General features: G+C 38.5%; 1 long non-coding RNA gene across 1 annotated transcript; it reads right to left on the reverse strand.

Annotated features, from left to right (window-relative positions):
- Window positions 1–11,871: 11,871 nt before the first annotated feature.
- On the reverse strand, window positions 11,872–15,382 carry LOC134177846 (uncharacterized). Its single transcript, XR_009969559.1, has 3 exons — window positions 15,323–15,382; window positions 12,110–12,678; window positions 11,872–12,044 (listed from the first exon to the last, which is right to left on the reverse strand). It is a non-coding gene; the product is annotated as an uncharacterized LOC134177846 (long non-coding RNA).

The raw sequence follows: 15,382 nt of genomic DNA on the forward strand, positions 1-15,382 counted from the left end.
AACGGAACTCGACAAACAATCTCGTCCCACCCTGTCCCTCTTTGATGTTTGCAAAATGAGCCAATGAATGCAGCAAGAATTACTTGCAATATGACCAAAGAGAAGGTAACACTAATTCTGAAAAGTTTGCTTTGAATAGTCAATTTTCTTCTGACTTGTGACGCCAATCACACTATAAAGATTGAGTAATGTAATCAATTGCAAACGTTAATAAAGAAGTCAGCAACTCGAGTAACACAAATAAATAAATACAGTATTAGTGGCAGTGATGACGTAACTGATAATAATTGAGATCAATGTCACCGCTATCATCACGTTCACGCCAATAGAACAAATTTTGTTCTTAAGGTGAGTGTTAACGTATAAGTCCTTTAATCTCGCGAAAGTTGGGATGTTTGATCCCCAAATGTTTTTCTAGATCTGTTCCTGCATGTAGTTGCTTGGACGTATTGACATTTGCAGTAAACATGTTATTTCCTCTAGAATCTTGTGGCTGGACAGATGATGCTACTATTAGAATATGAGTTCCATCTGCTGCCCTTCCAATTCTAGGCTATTTTACCAAATCCAATTTACGATGTAAAAAAGTGAGCGCGAAACAGAGTAGGGTGGGGTGTTACCGTTGTGATGGTGAGAGGCGGAGCTGTTGTGTAAATAACGCTGTGCATAGATGGTAAGTTTGAGTTAGGGTCAGGTCGAGAAGACTGTCATTAGCTGACAACAAGAAGAAAGCTGGGTCCCCTTACAAAGGTCAGCTTTACAAAGGAAATGCGAATTTACCACATTCCTGTGTAGGTGAGTAGTACTAGCTCGATGTAATAATGTGAATGTTACTGTCAACGTCTACGTCTCGTTGTAGAACGGAAGTGTCAAAAGCTGTCGTTCTAGCGATAACTCAAAGTTACCATACTAGGATAGTGGCTCGATCCGTCCTTACCATTACAACGATATCACCCACCCATGCTTAGACGGACGCTCCATCTACTATCTCTAGATGCTCCTGTATCGACTTGATAATAGATCTCGCCTTCAGCTCGGCCAATTATTTGGGTCACTTACATTGATAGATCCCTAACTATTACATAAAGCCGTTGTGTGTGTGTGTGTGTGTGTGTGTGTGTGTGTGTGTGTGTGTGTGTGTGCGTGTGTGTGCGTGTGCGTGTGCGTGTGCGTGTGCGTGCGTACGTGCATGTATACAACAATAAATTAATTTACTAACAACTAATAATCCATAATCTGCCCGTGAGGAATGTAAGGCAAGGTTCACGGTCCGTTCATGTGCTAAGGTTGTCACGAGAGCTGATGCCGCCAATATTATGTTGTTTGTAAACAAACACGGGTGCTTCATTATACACTTTCGGATCCAAAGTGACAGCGAACTGAGTGTAGTTAATCTAGATATTGAAAGCGGTCCACTAAATAATACACCTAACCTACCTGACTATGATGTTGCTTTCTCGTTAATGTAGATGGACTTCATGTCACAGTCAGAGATGGACCTGTTGACTGCTATGCTCTCTTGAATAGCAAGGTTACTATTAATTGCACATACGAAGACGACAGAACCAACTCTGTGGTTACGGGAATCTTTTGGAATATTACACTAGCTGGCGAAACGCTAAGCGTCCGTGGCGAGCAGCCTGTTCGTGGTTCTCAACTTCTTCCCGGTTTTACAGTACGAACGGGCGCAACGTCAACTCAATCGTCTCTCACTATCGATCACGTCTTTCAGAATTTGAATGCATCTCAACTACAATGCTTCTTATTGAGTTCTTCTCAAATATTTCGTGGTAGTGATATAATTCAAGTTTTAGTTGGAAGTATGAAACGAAAATTGCTTGTCATGTTAAAACGTAATTTTCATGCACTGAACTGTAGGCGTTCCTAAAATATCTTGTGAGCAGCACTTGTGCAAGTTGGTCGACACGAGGAGAGCTGAGATTCCTTGTACGGTATCCGAAACTCCTATGCCGTTTACTAAAATACAAACCTGGCTTAAATTAAATGCAAGTGGATCACCTTCATCTGTTGAGTCGACTCGATTTTCAATAATTGGAGCAAACAGCTCAATGCCTATACTGACAATTGATCCTTTCAATTGTATGCTTGCTAATGAAAACAACTACAGTATATTATCTGAAAATATATTGGGAGTATCGCAACCTTACTATTACAAAATTAGTGGAGTTGTAGGTAACATTTTGTTATTGCTTCAGGTTATATGTAAACGTTTTGTATGTTTGAGTTCTATTTTAGATAGCGAAGTCTCATCAGATTGTCAAGTTATTAATGATAAAGTCCGTCTCACCTGTTCATTTCGATTTCATACATCTTCTGCACCAATCACGTCTATTTATTGGAGCATTGATAACAACAAAATTAAAAACAAAACAACTACCACTGAGTTTTGTAGATGTCTGATAACTTCCACTGTAATTGTCAGTTTGCAAGATGTGATTGCGCTAACATCATGTGCTGCTTTACTTAACAACAAACCGACAATTCAATATCCATATAGACCTTGTGGTTTGGTTTTGTTTAGTTTTTCTGTTTGATTACACGGCGATTTGACTTGCTCTCTTATTTGTTAGTGCGTGAATCAACAAGTCGACCGGTGATATCAAAATCTAATACTGCAGGTATGCATGCTACAGATATATAAAACACACACACACACACACACACACACACACACACACACACACACACACACACACACACACACACACACACACACACACACACACACACACACACACACACACACACACACCATATGTTACACCGTTCAACATTAACGGTTCCAGTTGTTGGTTAGTTGGTCTTACAAGATTTGTAGGACTTCGATAACGTAATAAAAAAAACGCCGCGATTCCTATAGCCATACAAATAATTTGTTGAAAAATCCACAAGATAGCGCCGATCTTGCACAATTTCCAAGTTCAACCATATGGGTAGTAGACAGTAGTTACATGCAGAATTTTGTCTACGCTTTATAGGGCCCTGGGGTATGATGTTTGTTGGTTAATTGTTCTCGTGTCCAATCAGTGTCGTCATCTGTTGTGTCACAAAGACTGAACATATAGCAAGCCAATGACATGTAAAATTTTGTAAGTCGTCATACGTGAACGCAGGCAGTGGCGGAGTTGTTCTCAATGTGCTAGGCAAGCCGAACGGATAGTAATCATGGAGTAGTAATTGTATATCTTTTCTAACGTGATGATATAAACTTGCCCTTCGCTAACCACTATTTCAATATTGTTGAAATAGCATAAGACTTGCAACTTTAAAGCGTTTCGTTTTGTTTTACGTGTAGATGTAGCACCCACAACAACATCTTCAATCTCTTGTTACTTGTGTTCTCAACGCACTAGTGAACTGTGTGACGCATATCTGGCAGTTGTGACATGTGGTGTTGGAGAAGTGTGTCATCTAGTAGTAAACAAATATAAGTTTCCAGGATTATTTAGACGTGTCAGATCTTTTCAAAGAGGTTGTTCTCCCAAATCAGACTGTTTTGAAAGTGATCAATGTAATGACCGAAATGGTGGAAACTGTCGGAGATGCTGTGACAGCAACCTTTGCAATAATGGAGGTCTCAAAGATTTCAATACAGGTAACAAAGCACAGTCCGTAAAAATCTTTACAGTTGATAGAATTTTAATAATATTTTGTGTTTTTATTTCTCTGTATTGTTTCTATATACGTAAATACACTAAACTAGTATTTAAAACTGTGCCTAGACATTCGTTTCCACATCTTTATTATATAAGCCTTCTTATAGAAACTGTCTGTTAGTCTGTAAAACACCATTAGAACGGAGGTACACCATTAGAACCTATAAATTCCCCAGTGTTTTCGTAACGGGTGGGTAAAAATTACAGTGCCACCTAAAATATAGGTACACAATCACACTCTTCAATGCTGGTTATCACCAATAAAGCCTGTAGTCTACTTGTGGAATGGTATTACTGCACTATTCAGAAAGATGAGGAAGACCCGACCGGTAGCTTTGGCTTTCTAAAAGAACAATTTTTCTTGGACCCAGGAGAAAGTTTCGTGGTAAATTTACTACGGGATTTCTACGCGAATTCATCTCGATTTCGTGCCAAGTTACAGCAATTGTGCGGCATGTTGCAGTAAATTCGAAGCGAATCACCGCGCCGCGGTATTTCAATCATTTTTGTGGCATTTCACGGTGACTTACGGCGACTCGAGCCAATTCGGGGCGAGACTTTTTTCTGGGGAAAGCAATGAAAAACTTAATTAAAGAGATGTTTTGAAAGAACATGGGAGAACAACAAGAAGACACACTAAAAGAAATAATCACACAATCGTGAAGAAGGGCGCGCCGGTGGCTGACACACGTGCACGGCCTCGTAAGGCCCGAAAACACTGTGTCTTGTCACGCATGTAGACATGTCTCGCACGTGTTCATCGCATCGAATTTATCACCTCGCCGAATCAGCGTCTGACGCCGAATAGATGATAGATTATGCAAAAATTTGTATTAATTTATATAAGTTATGTGACTGTAATAATCGACGTGATCAATAAACATCGTAGGTAATTACTGACTTGTTCGTCCGCAGGTGTTACATGCAAGAATCTCTCCGAAGTACAACATGGCAGCATACTTTTGCCAGAATCTGGAATAATGTACGGGACAATAGCAAATATCATCTGCCACAAAGGCTACATACTTCAGGGTCGTCGAAGTAGGACATGCCAAAGTAACCACAAGTGGAGTGGAAGTGATCCACTGTGTTTAGGTAAGAGTTTCTAAATTTCTTTCGCAATATCATGTACAATATAGTACAATCAATTATTGTTGCTTAATAAACATCATTAGCAATTACTGACTTGTTGGTCTGCAGCTGTATGCAAGAATCCTTCTGAAGTGCAACATGGCAGCATTTCTTTACCCAAATCTGGATTAATAGAAGGAGCAATAGCAAACATCACCTGCAACGAAGGCTACATACTTCAGGGTCATCCAAGTATGAGATGCCAAAGTAACCACAAGTGGAGTGGAAGTGGTCCACTGTGTTTACGTAAGAGTTTCTAAATTTCTTTCGCAATATCATGTCTTATATATAGTACAATCAATTATTATTGCCTAATAAACATCGTTAGTAATTATTGACTTGTTTGTTTGCAGCTGTTGTATGCAAGAATCTTTCTAAAGTACAAAATGGCAACATCTCTTTACCCGAATCTGGATTAATATACGGAGCAATAGCAAATATCACCTGCCACGAAGGCTACATACTTCAAGGTCCTTCCAGTAGGACATGCCAAAGTGACAAGAAATGGAGTGGAAATGGTTCACTGTGTTTACGTAAGAGTTTCTAAATTTCCTTCTCAATCACAATATATAGTGCAGTCAACTATTGTTGTCTCACGTCGTAAGTAATTACTGATTTGTTGGTCTGCAGCTGTTGTATGCAAGAATCTTTCTGAAGTACAACATGGCAGCGTCTCTTTGCCTGAATCTGGATTAATATACGGAGTAGCAGTAAGTATCACCTGCCACCAAGGTTATATACTTCAAGGTCTTTCGAGCAGGACATGTCAAAGTGATCAGAAATGGAGTGGAAGCGATCCACTGTGTTTACGTAAGAGTTTATAAATAGCAATTGTATATATTAATCATTAGCCTGTAAGTGTTGCTAGAATGTAATTCTTTGAAAACGCAGAGATGCGTCGTTGTGATTAAAGATATATATATATATATATATATATATATATATATATATATATATATATATATATATACGTATAAATTGAGAGCAATTATATACTTCTCACTAACGGATTTTTTGTTCTGCAGCTATTGCATGCAAGAATCTTTCTGAAGTACTGTTTGGCAGCATATCTTCTCCTGCAAATGGATCGTATTTCGGATCGGTCGTCAACATCACGTGCCGCGACGGATATATCCTCCAAGGTTCAGATATGCGAATTTGTCAGGCAAATCGAGAGTGGAGCGGAACTCCATCAATCTGTAAGTAGTTTACCTATTACCGGCTTCAGACACGTTTCGTATTTTACTATGTGCAGGTTCATATTGTCATAATAATTATTGGTCACCAAGTGTCATGCTTGTAATAGTAACAGTTGTTTTCCTCACTCTGCTCGTTTCGTTTTTCTTGTATATGCGAGCCGATAAATGGCGTTTTAAGACCACAATTCGTTCTATTAGCGTGGACGTGCTGATGGCGGTGACCGTGATATCAATTATTATCAGTTACGTCATCGCTGCCACTGATGCTGTTTTCATTTGTGATATTCGAGTTGCTGACTTCTTCATTAACGTTTGCAATGGATTACATTACTCAATTTTGATAGTGTGGTTGGCGTCACAAGTCAGCACAAACTCGACAATTCAAAGCAAACTTTTCAGAATTAGTGTTACCTGCTTTTTTGTCATATTGCAAGTGATTCTTGCTGCATTGGCTCACTTTGCAAACATCGAAGAGAGACAGGAAGGAACAGAATCGTTGGTCATGTTTTGTTACAATGAACGAAGCAAGACTGCTGTTGTGTTGTCGTATTGTTACGGATTTGTTCTTATGCTTCTCAGTGTGGCGTTGCTTTGTGTCTTTATTTGCCGGAATAGAAACTACTACAACAGAAAGGAAAAGATCGCCTTGGCTTTCTTCGTATTTATCGCTTTATTATCGGCAGCGGCTACAAATGGGGTAGCACTTTCCTACGTGCTGTGGGCAAACAAAGAAGAAGACTGTGGAATCTATTCAAATTTGTATGTTGTTTTGGCTCTATTTCCCGCCATAATTTCAGTTATTTGTTGTGGCTATGGTCATATTATATCAACTTATATAGCAGACAACCGCAGACAAACAGGTAAACATGCATTTGTTGTTTAATTTTATTGTGTTTTTCTTTATTGTAACGTTTGACAATTTATGTGTAGAGAGAGCTAACGATACACCTACCCAGATACATCTTGTACACGAAAAGTTTTTCGTTTTTCCTAAATTCCCAGATTTGAAATGTATGAAAAAAGATTTTAGATTGGACAAAAAGTTAGAAAAGAAAGTAAACGCTGTGGCAATTCATCCATGTCAGATGAAAATAGAGAAGATGTTGGGAAAAGGTAAACAACAGATTACAAATAACTATTATCGACCGATTGAGTTTTACATTTGTTAGGTAACTTTGGGACTGTTTACAAAGCGGTTATGAACAGAAGGAGAGTCGTCGCTGTAAAAGCTCTTCAAGGTCATTCGAATGTACAGTAATATGTTGGCTGATTATGCATGTCAAAGTGTGTTTTCGCGTGTGAATAAGCGTCCGTGTGCATGTACATAGCGGTGCGTGTTCGTGTGTTTAGAGATGTTAACCAATTATATCTTTCACAGACACTAATAATCACAATGCAATAAATCAGTTTATTGAAGAAGGTCTGAAAATGAAAAATCTTAATCATCCCAACGTTATAAACTTGATAGGCATCTGCTGGCAACGAGACAATCTTGACGGTTCACCACGCCTTGCTCCACTTATTGTCTTGCCTTACATGGAACTTGGTGACTTAAAGAAATTTCTCAGAAATCAGCGCTTACAGGAAATGACACAAGTACTCACATGCTTACCCATAGTCTTTAGTATGTGTAATAGATAATTTGTATGTTTGTGTAGCAAAAGACAGTCGACGTCTCGTTGTTGCTAAAGTTTGTTCTACAGATAGCAAAGGGTATGGAGTACTTGGCCAGCAAATTTGTTCTTCACCGAGATCTTGCTGCTAGAAACTGCATGTAAGTTCGTATTTGCAGAATAATAAGAATATTGCTCTCATGTTGTTAGTTAGTTTTAAGCTACCTACTACTTTAGGCTGGATTGGAATACAAATATACGAATAGCAGATTTTGGACTGTCTCATATCTTGCCCGAAGGCAAAGACTATTACCGTACACAAAACCAAATGGAGCTTCCTGTAAAGTGGATGGCTCCAGAAAGTCTATGTCATCGTCTGTTTACGACACAGTCAGATGTTGTAAGTAAATACAATATTATAATACAGTTTAGTTGAAGGTGTTTGAATCTTTCCATTTGTCTAACTGTGCCAGTGGTCTTATGGCGTCACGATTTGGGAAGTGATGACGCTTGCACAAGTTCCATACTCAGAAATTGGTAATGAGAAGGTTCTCTCGTACATTACAAGCGGTGGAAGGATGTCACAACCCAACAACTGCCCACAGAAAATGTAATGAGTTTGTGGGTAGGGCAAATATAGAAAGGCCACACTGTCATTTCAGACAAACTACTAATATTTGTATGTTACGAAACTTGGCAGACAAGCAAACAAACCGAAATAAAGAGCACTACTAAAGAGTAGACAGATCATAACATGTAGACAACAAAGTAAACAGACGCTGAAGAACCGATGGATGTAAACGTATGTTTGTAAATTGAGATAATTTGCCAACTTCGCAAAATTAGAATGATTTGAAATTGGAGTGGTTAGGGACTTACAAAAACGAGAAGAAATTGACAGAGACGAGTACACTTTTTGTTGTGCAATTACACACTCTTACACAAGGGTGTTTGTGCATTCGCAGACATATACACGACCGACACAACAATAACGTCATACCATGAAAGCAGAAATTCTTAGATTTCCAGTCAGCGACATTAACGTTGACACTGACAATAAATATTTACTTATTAACATGAGCATTTGATCTTTTGCAACAGCTACGACATCATGATCCAATGTTGGCAACTTGAAGGCAATCATCGTCCTTCATTCACGACGATTGTGATCGACATAGAAACATTTCTGAGTGCGTACAGAGGATACTTAGTTGTGGATGCTACGTTTCAGCCGCAGAACAGTGGTAAAGCTTCTTTCCAGCAACTAGATATATCTCATATATCATCCACCAATGAGGAGATCGAATCCGAGAAATGTGTTGAAACTTCTTTCCAGCAATCAGAAATACCTCATTTTGAGACAGCTGCTGATACAGCAACGGTTAATGGAAACAATGTCCAACCCCGAGTGGGCAAATTCATTTCTTTGAAGCAACGAGATATGGATAATGTTGAAGAAACTGACCATACAACAACAACAAAGCAGAGCGTCATTGTCTACTGCACTTCAGTCTGAAGTCTACAAGAGAAAAATTGATAAAGCCAAACTAAGTTAGGTAGCTATAGTAGACCAAGTCCAGTCACTTGCGACATTTTGAGTAGAGTAATGGCATGCAGCAGCGATTAGTTAGAGATAGGGCGTTTGTGTTTATAGCGAGGTATCTATTGAGCGATGAGTGTAATGAACTGCTGTAATTGATGACGGGGAGCAGCAGTGATATTGATGAGAGATGACGTTATAATTGTTTAACTCAGCTATCAGTTTATTGTTTGGATGGACTCGCAGAATTAGTTAGAAATGGACAAAAGCATTTACAGTTCTATTAATTAATTATAATTCAGAATAATAGAAAAGTATAGAGCAAATATTATTGCAGCATGAGTTAAGAATGTGATATTAGTAAAACAAATCTGTCTGTCTATCTGTCTGTTCCTCTGTCTGTCTGTCTGTCCGTCCGTCCGTCCGTCCGTCCGTCCGCCTGTCTGTCTGTCTGTCTGCCTGTCAACACATATTTTTTATAGTTAAATTAGGATACAATATGCTCAATGTACTTGTTTCTAACTTTAAAAACAAACTTTCTAACTTGTTCTCAATCTGTAAAGAGTCTACGACTAGAAGCAGGCAACGCACTTACACCATAGTGGTTCCTGCACGTGAAGAATGATTGTGTGGTTGGGACAGTGGACGTACTTCCTCACAGATATTGTGCCATGTTTTGGAGGGAGGCAGCATTGGCAATCTGATTTGAAGTATACGTTGATTGTGCCATCTTTCGTCGATCTATACGCTTGTGTCTTGCTGTGGCATCGACCCGAGCATTTACTTAGAGGGACTTGAACCGAACAGTTACCATGGTGGAACACCTGGAATGTAGATGAAAGATTGCACGATGTTCTTGTGGAAAACTTCTGATGTTGAGTACCAGAAGTTGACAAATCAGCAATAGCTGGATTTGCATTGGCTATGATTCCCACGCAGAGAACTGAGAGAAGAACAACTGAAATCATTCTCGTTCGTCACTGACAGCTCACTGTATACTCTTTGAGAGCGATCATGTGCTGGTGGATTCAACACTGGCAACAGTCAGAGGAACTTGAGCTTATGAGTATTGTCTAGGGTATCGTATTCCTATCAGGAACTGATAAACACCAAAGGCAAGATTACGTACAGATTGAATATCACACCACACGTTTAACCCCTGAATAGATGTGCAAATGTGATCAACTGGGAGTAGTTCCATAACACGACTTGTATAAACAAGATCCACATATGTACCATATTGGTGTACATATCCGCTAGAATAGATGGCAGTGTTTTAAGATATTGTCAACCACAGCTTCTTATGCCCATTTGATAATGACGATGGTCATTGTTTATCTGCCGTTTTGTACGCTCTTTAGATGTCCGTCGATTAATGGCATGTTTTCTTTATCCATGTACCTTTATGAGCATCTCTATTTGTAGGTTAATTTGTAGGAGTTAGTGTGGGCCGTGGTTAAAGGGGATTGTGAGGTGACATCTACAGTGAGCAGAAAACTATGTTGTTGCCATGTGGTGGTTGCTAATGGTTTGATGGATTCAACTCGTGGCGTGTTATTCTCCGTGTGTGCAGCTGACTCTCAAGTTGGTAGAAAGGCTGGGAATGATGTAGTTATTGCCACATCCGTTATTTCAGGAGATTTTTTATAGCTCTTTTTTGAGAGCCCAAGGCCTTTTAGTTTGGTGTTGATTTGTCTGTACGCGTAGTTTAGTGGAGGTGACCGTGATTGCCGGAAAACTGCTGAAACTAAATTTCTGTTTTTGCCGTGATTCTGTTTAGTTTGCATTGTAAGTGCAACAGGTATAAATAAAATAAGTAATATACTAACAACAGCAACAAACTGTGGTGTGTAGATAAACACAATCAAAACAAATTTTATAAACAATATACGCACAAGTTCGCATAAAATTAAATAGGATCATTCACCTGTGTGTGCATGATGCATCGGTCAATCAATCAATTACATAAGAATGAGTGATACTGTACATACACTACAATGAAAAACGAAAATATCAATACCATATAATCAATATTATCATACAAAATTAATTAATTTATTAATAACAGTTTCTTACACTGGTGTGTCCGTATATTCCATCAGACCAACCGTTAAATCAATCAAGCGATACAAAGACGCAACCTTGTTTCTGACAGCTATTTCGGCTTCGCTATATTTCGATGAGGTCGAACAGTTAAGGTCAGCGACAGGAACAACCGTTTGAGCACTAGCCATTAGCTACCAGTCCAATCTAACATAAGGTAACTCAAACCAACAAAAGGGTGTTAGCAAAAATGCTCAGATATGCAGCAATGTGTACGCGTAACACACGACGATCGCATGTAACACAATAGCAATAGCAATGTCATACATAGACTTGAGCCATTCTCTCTTGCCTCTGCCGTTCTCTGTATGAGCCTCAGAAGAGGGTTGACAATCTGGGGAAAGACGAGAGTCATAAATACCTAACTCAGAGTGTGCCAAAACTCTACCTGCCACAAACTACTCATTGCAGAAAGCATATGTCTCGCGTAGGATAGTCTTTTTGCATAGAAAACGTGCAACTGTTAGTACCTTTTCTAGCTAATTAATATTTTTTACATCTTAGTCCTTGATTGCTATAAATGAACTTCACTACTAACTAATAAATAACTAATTAACTAAATGGAATCGCATTCTACTGTTGGTCGCCTCGATTCGCATTGATTGCCACATTGTACGCCGGATTGTCGACCACGGGTGTTATTCCATACCCTGGATTCGTTGTCAGTACGTCGGGGAGAGAAGAAGGGACAGACACTACCTCGTAGTCGTCACAACGCGATTCTTCTTGTTCATCTAGTTCTATTTCCACTATACCACATTCATTCTCACCTTCTACAGCACTAAACATATTCGCATATGAAATACAGTAGTGTGAAGTGTTAATTAACGATACGTATATACATACTTCAATCGTTTCCGTCGATAGAAAAAGTACACAGCAAGTACTAACAGGATGACACCGAAACAGAACAGCGTACCGGCTCCAGCTATTATTCCCACATTCTTCTTTTCATCTGAATGCAAAGGATTGCAATGCATAAAAACTGTTTGTAGATTTGCAAGCGCAAGACGCATTTTGAAAATCGTTAAAAAGCAAGACCCAATCCGTATCTATTCCTTAATTAAAAAGCCATATAGCATGCTAATTACACAATAACCTATACATACATACCATATTTCCGCGAATAATAAACTGTACTCGAATATAACTGAAGGATCCGATGAGTTTGAAATGATAGTAACCCATGTTTGAACAGTAAGCCATGCCTTGGAGCCGAAGACTGGTATCCGACATTGTTCACACTCACTGTTTAGTTTGCCATTTGCCAAGAACTGTCTACAAAGAGAAAAGAGATCTGAAAAATTGAATATTGCGAAGGAAGGTAGAGTATCATCTCTGAACAGTACGTGGCAACAAATACAAAGTCGACAAACAGAACCTTCGTCAGTGGATAATAAGAAATTCGAATGAATCTACATAAAAATGAAAACAAATGAGTGGAAAGGCATAATACCAGATGTTGAAAATAATAAAAAAGTGCTTAAATAGTCACCCATGGAGCTAATTAGGTTGAAATAATAGTAACCCACTTGTCAATATTTGAGGAAATATGGCACATACATGCACACACACACACACACACACACACACACACACACACACACACACACACACACACACACACACACACACACACAACATATATAACCTTTACGAGCGTGCATACTTGTATACAGTGCAGACATACATACTGCACACATACCTACATGTATGCATTAACATATTACCTCTCTTGACAAATACAACAAACCACATTATTGTAAAAAAAACTAGGCTAATATGTTCCATATAATTATGTATGTTGCAGCAGATGATCATTCACTAAAATCAGACAAAACAAACTTTGCAAAGAATAAAGCAGAATGTGCGCCTACTGAAAATATCATTGTTCAGGGTAAGTTCTCAAAACACTGCTCTTATTGTTGAATGCTAAGTAACATTCATGTTGTTTAATACATTGTGTCCGCTGATGAATAGTTTTCTATATTGACAGAGCCAAGAAGTGTTACAGTTAGTGAATCACAACCACTCTCTCATCCATCAGAAACTCTCTCATCCGATGCAACTACCTCTAACTATGACAAACGGAATTTACAAAATCTCCAAAGTGAGTTTTAACCAGAGGCATTAATTGCATTGATTTGAATACTCTACTTACTTACAACCTCATTCAATTTAAGTGATCAGCATATCTGATAGTAGATTCTGTACCAAACAGTTTCACAAGCAACTAAATGCAAGCACCATGCCAGCTAGTTCTACACTAAATTTTTAGGCACAACAATCAGCATATCAACAGACTGTATATGGAACTACCTACAGAGTAACTATTTAATCAAAAAATAGTATTAAATGACATGTTAGAAAAGATGATTAATTTTGGTGGTGTATGTGCACTGTCGACTTGACTTGTTAATTAAGCATTGCTAGTGTGGAGTTTTCAGTATCAGTGAAACTTGCATGCATGCGTTGTGAAACAAAGGGCTCAAAACCTGAGATACCTGCTAGCTTTGCCTGCATAATCAGATGTCCAAGGAGAATATTATATTCCTAGTTGCCTTCACGCTACTGTTGAATTTGGCAATGCAATGAATTTGATCATACTGTTCCTTAAACAATGTACAGTACTCACAGAACAAACACCCTTACTCACTGTAACAATGTTACTGAGTGACTATTCTGCACATACCCCTGATGCACATAATCACTGAAATACTGTAATATCACTGCTAAGGATGAAAGGAAATCAAATAATACTGTTTCTAGGTATTTTAATGCCTCCTATTCTTTGAAAACGTGGCTGTCCAAAGGCCATGAATTGACTGTGATTGGTTTACCGGCTAAGAAGAAAGCAAAGTCAGGAAAAGTACAACCATTCATTAAATTACACACATCATTGAAAGAAAGAGGTATTCACATGTCCATTTACTTGCTTATAATTAAGACCTTGTTCACGAGGTGCTTTTGCATACTTTGCAGTCATGTTCGCATGGTTTGTTGATGACACTATAGCAGCTGCTGCACTTCAAAATCCCCAAACGCCGATCGATGAATCAGACATCAAAGTTCAGTAAGGAAACATCTCTAATGCAGTCCTTGATGACAACTAATGTTGACTTGCACATAATTCGAAAGTTTTTCACCGATGATGCCTGGCTACTACTTACAGATGTTGTCAAGCAGAAACGTAAACATTGCAGTTATGTTTGCCAAGTTTGCTTTCACAACTTGGATGAGGAAGCATCAAGTTTTGTGTGACCATTGCCTCTTGTGGTCCCACATGAGTTATGTTGGTCTTAAAGAAAGACCCAAATCAAAGTGGTCATTTTGCCGAAGCTGTCACAAGACTAGAAAATAAGATAAACTGGCTGTAGAGGCAACCGTTGCTATGTAAAATTAGACACGTGTGTGTATTATGTGCAAGCTATGCAGTGTTGTTTGACTATATAGTAAGAGCAAGATCTGGCAGAGCAGATGACAGAATCATGTAATGCTATTTTACCAGTATCTTTTTGCTCTCTTCAAACCACAGTGATATAAGAACTACAATGATAATCTACCTACCTATGTATGCATCTGCCTACCTACCTAACTATATACCATATAACCGGTTATTACTGCAATTGAGAATCTAGACAAAAGATTTAGCTGCAAATTAAATTTTTGCATTCCAACCAGGAAGACAGTTACTGTTACACACATGTACACATGCATGTATATGTGTCGCAACATGACTCCTGGGACTCGAAGATAAGCATAAATATTTGCAAATTCTATTTGTGCACTCCATAAATCTGATTTCTTCGCAGAATACGCAAGAATATCATGATCGCAGAAATAACCAGTTATACAGCACATGCGTATAGGATACCTAACTAACTACAAATCTCTAAAGTAAAGTTCAAAAACTACATAGTAATCAATTATTAACTAGCTAGTAAAAAAGCCAATATTTAGCTTAGACAGTCAACACAGTCACCGATTAATTAATTAATTAATTAGTACATTTATTACTACAATCACAGTCATACAACACAGCTTCCAACTCTGTCGCACCATGTGAAATACATTCTGAAACTTGTTCTTTGTATCCAAATTACGTGAGACTCGGCTTCG

Source organism: Corticium candelabrum, chromosome 3 (genome assembly GCF_963422355.1).
Source record: "Corticium candelabrum chromosome 3, ooCorCand1.1, whole genome shotgun sequence".
Classification (NCBI taxonomy): Eukaryota; Metazoa; Porifera; class Homoscleromorpha; order Homosclerophorida; family Plakinidae; genus Corticium; species Corticium candelabrum.